Here is a 3,633-nt window from a genome sequence, read left to right as displayed (position 1 = left end):
CTGCCTTGGCCTCCTGGTCTGCTTTGTTATCTCCCTGTGTTACGGGATCATTCCTGACTCAGTGTCTTTCACAGTGTATGACCTTTAAGAAGGCTAGAAAAGGGGAGAGAGTGTCCTAAATGCCAAGCAGGAAGACCTGTGAGGCTTGCAATGATAGTGTCAAGGACTGGGAATGAGCAGTGGAAATAGAGAAAGTCTAGGCTCCAACTTAAGGACAAAAGCAACAGGAGAGCCTGGGCGGCTGCTTTAGCTCACTCAGAGAGAAGGGGTCTCTTCGACATCAGGGTGACCAGGCCCTGACTCACTGGACAACACAAGCCTTCTACCCACTCACAAATAACCAGCTCCAGCCAAAAAGTACACAGCCAGCATTTACATTTATGAACACACTTTAACCACACTCTTACTTTCAAGAAAATATACAGTCAACAAAGTACAAGAGACCTTCTGTAATAAAATCTAAGAGCAGGCGAATTAAAACATGTCTAGCCATCAATGTTTCAGTATTTCATGCTATTTAAAATATTTTGATGTTTGTCATTTAGCCCAGCAATGCTCCAAAGCCTTTAAGTTGCCAATTATGCATATGAGGCTGGAGAAAAGGCAGGGGAGGAGGGAGCAGGCCCCACAGCCTGTTCTAGGACTGCAGTTTCCAAGCCTCCCGCCACTTGGATTTAAAACTGCCAGCGTTTTTCTTAGCGATAACATGCTAAGGTTTGGGTGATAATGAGTTCAGCTTCTGATAGTAGCAGGACTGGTAAGTTTGCAGTTTTACAGTAAAGAAAGTTGATCTTTGGGAGGGGAGAGGGTGAGAAAGTGCTGAGGTGAGAGCAGTTTTCAGAGCATTAAAGGGGTGAGAATTGCCTTGGGATCTAAAGGCTCAGTGAGGGGCCCCTTCCCCGCATCATAGAGGGGCTTTGTGAGGAGACTAAAGTTGGGAATCCAGAGGCGAGATACCCAGTGAGCCTGAGAAAGGAGAGTATTTCTTGTCTAGAGGAGGGGACAGTCATGGAGGAGATAAGGCATTTAGGGTCCACGGTAATGGCTTGGCCTTGTGGGGTGAGAGTGAAACCGAGGCAGGTGACTGTGGTTCGGGACAACTGGGCTTTATGAGGGGATGTGCGGTAGCCCTGGCCGGGCACCGAGGTAGAACAAGAAAAGAGTGGATAGAGGGGGTGTCTGGTAAGATGCAGTGTAGAGGTGAGGTGGCTCATGGCTGTGAGACTAGTTTGTCAACCCCCATAATAGAGACTGAGGAGGGGACAAGGGTCCCAGTAAAATCAGAGAGGGAAGAATAAGTGGCCCCAGTGTCAATCAAAAAGGAGATCAGTCCCTGGCCAGTTTGGCTCAGTGGATAGAGAGTCAGCCTGTGGACCAAAGGGCCTGGGTTTGATTTCGGTCAAGGGCGTGTACCTTGGTTGCAGCTCCTCCCAGGCCCGGGCTCTGGTTGGGGCTCATGCAGGAGGCAACCAATCAATGTGTTTCTCTCTCACATCGATGTTTCTCTCTATATTTCCCTCTCTCTACTACTCTCTCCAAAAATCAATGGAAAAATATCCTCCTGTGAGAATTAACAAAAAAAAAAAAAAAAAAAAAAAAAAAAGAAATGGGCTCACCTGCCACCACAGTCATTCCCCGAGGCTCTGAACTGGTGATGAACTAGTACAGTGATGGCGAACCTTTTGAGCTTGGCGTGTCAGCATTTTGAAAAACCCTAACTTAACTCTGGTGCTGTGTCACATACAGAAATTTTTTGATATTTGCAACCATAGTAAAACAAAGACTTATATTTTTGATACTTATTTTATATATTTAAATGCCATTTAACAAAAAGAAAATCAACCAAAAAAATGAGTTCGCGTGTCACCTCTGACACGCGTGTCATAGGTTCGCCATCACTGTACTAGTAAGTCTGTGGGGCCCTGTCAGGGCCTGGGCAGCTTCAGTCTTCGGTGGCCAGCCCATTGCAGACAAGAAAGACGAGAGATTAGCTTTCTTTTCTTCCTACATTCCAGACATATTTTATTTCAAATTACCAAGAGGCCACTGGTAACAGTTTAAAATTACACTGAGCAAGGATTGCTGGCACTGGTATTTCACAAGTGCTGGCCTCAACTTCACTGAATGAAGTTAAACTCAGGTGAGCTTGGTGGAGTTTAATTGCTGATAAATAAAAGGAATCGCTTTAATACTTTTGTTCAATACTAAAGAATAAAGCTTAGCAAATGGAAGAATTTTCCTCAGCTTTCAGCTCTCTGCTCATTTCTATGTCCACAGAAGCTAGCTTCTTTTCTTTCTATTTTAGTTCCTCTTAATATTCTTTGGGTAGAAAAACTACAGAAAATAGATCTGGTTTTACCTGATTAAAATAGTCATCTCTTAAAATGTTAAAAACATTATTCTTTTCCTATCAGGGATCAGAGTTGTGATATATGAAAATGAGCCTTAGCCCTAAGTTATCAGTATCGACTCTCCTTTTCCATGATGTAATTTATTTCAGAAAAAATTATAGTTTTTCCTTGCTTTAAGGCTGGGTCAGAGCCTCTCAGGCAACAGACATAATCTCTGGATTTAAAGTTTAAGGAGCAGGGCTTAGGGAAGATTCTCCTACCCCAAAGGCCCTGATTTATCACGGAACCCACTTTCTTCCTGGTGACCAGCTTTGCAAACCAGGGGTTTAGCTAGTGGCAGTTACCACTCCACAGCCCTTGGACAGCTGTGGTAGGGGGGAGAGAGAGAGAGAGAGAGAGAGAGAGAGAGAGAGAGCTCTCTACCTAGCAGAACTGTGCATGGACTAATTAAGTTATATCCTATTGACCTATCCTACTGCGCATATGACTGTGGCTTCCTGAGTGGCTCTGGACAAGCTTAGGAACATGAAGGAAAGAAAGCGCGGGCAGGGGCACATCTCCATGCCTCCTGCTTTATAGATACTTGGAGCTCATTTCAATAGAGATTTTCTAGGTCAGTGGTTTTCAACCTTGACTGCATATTCAAATCACCGAGGAAGCTTTTTAAAATGCCAGTGTCCATTCCACACTCCTGACCAATTCAACTAGAATCTCCCAGTTGGGTCCAGGCATCGGAGAGTTTGAGAGCTCTCTAGGTGGTTCCAATGTACAGCCACAATGGAGAACCACTGCTTTAAATTAAAGAGGAACATATTCCTTTTTCTTATCCCTTCCATCACCCACAGCACACTCGACCTATCAGATAAAATAATTTAGTTAGGGTACTGCTCTTAAACTATACCTAAACTTATCATGGGTTAAATTAAAGGAGAGTCTTTTCATGTGATTTGGAATAGAGAAATCACAAAAACAGTCTTTAACCAGGTTAATCACAATCTGGTAACCTAAAGCAATAACAAAAGAACGCAAGGTGAAGAGTGGAAAAGGATACGGATACCAGAAGTCAGAACTGGTTATGAGGAGAATTGGTATTTCAAACGTGCTGGCCTCAACCGTGAGTAACACGGCACATTGAACATGTGAGGAAGAAGCAAGGAAGGGTCTGTGAGTGTTCCTTACCGACTGATCAGGTGGCAGGTGCTATGGCTACTATTTTAGTTTATTATTTATTTATTTATTTATTGCTTTTACTTGATTTTTTAAAAATTAAATCTTATTGTTC

The sequence above is a fragment of the Myotis brandtii genome, unplaced genomic scaffold (genome assembly GCF_000412655.1).
Source record: "Myotis brandtii unplaced genomic scaffold, ASM41265v1 scaffold980, whole genome shotgun sequence".
Taxonomy (NCBI): domain Eukaryota; kingdom Metazoa; phylum Chordata; class Mammalia; order Chiroptera; family Vespertilionidae; genus Myotis; species Myotis brandtii.
Note: the sequence above shows the minus strand (reverse complement) of the source record.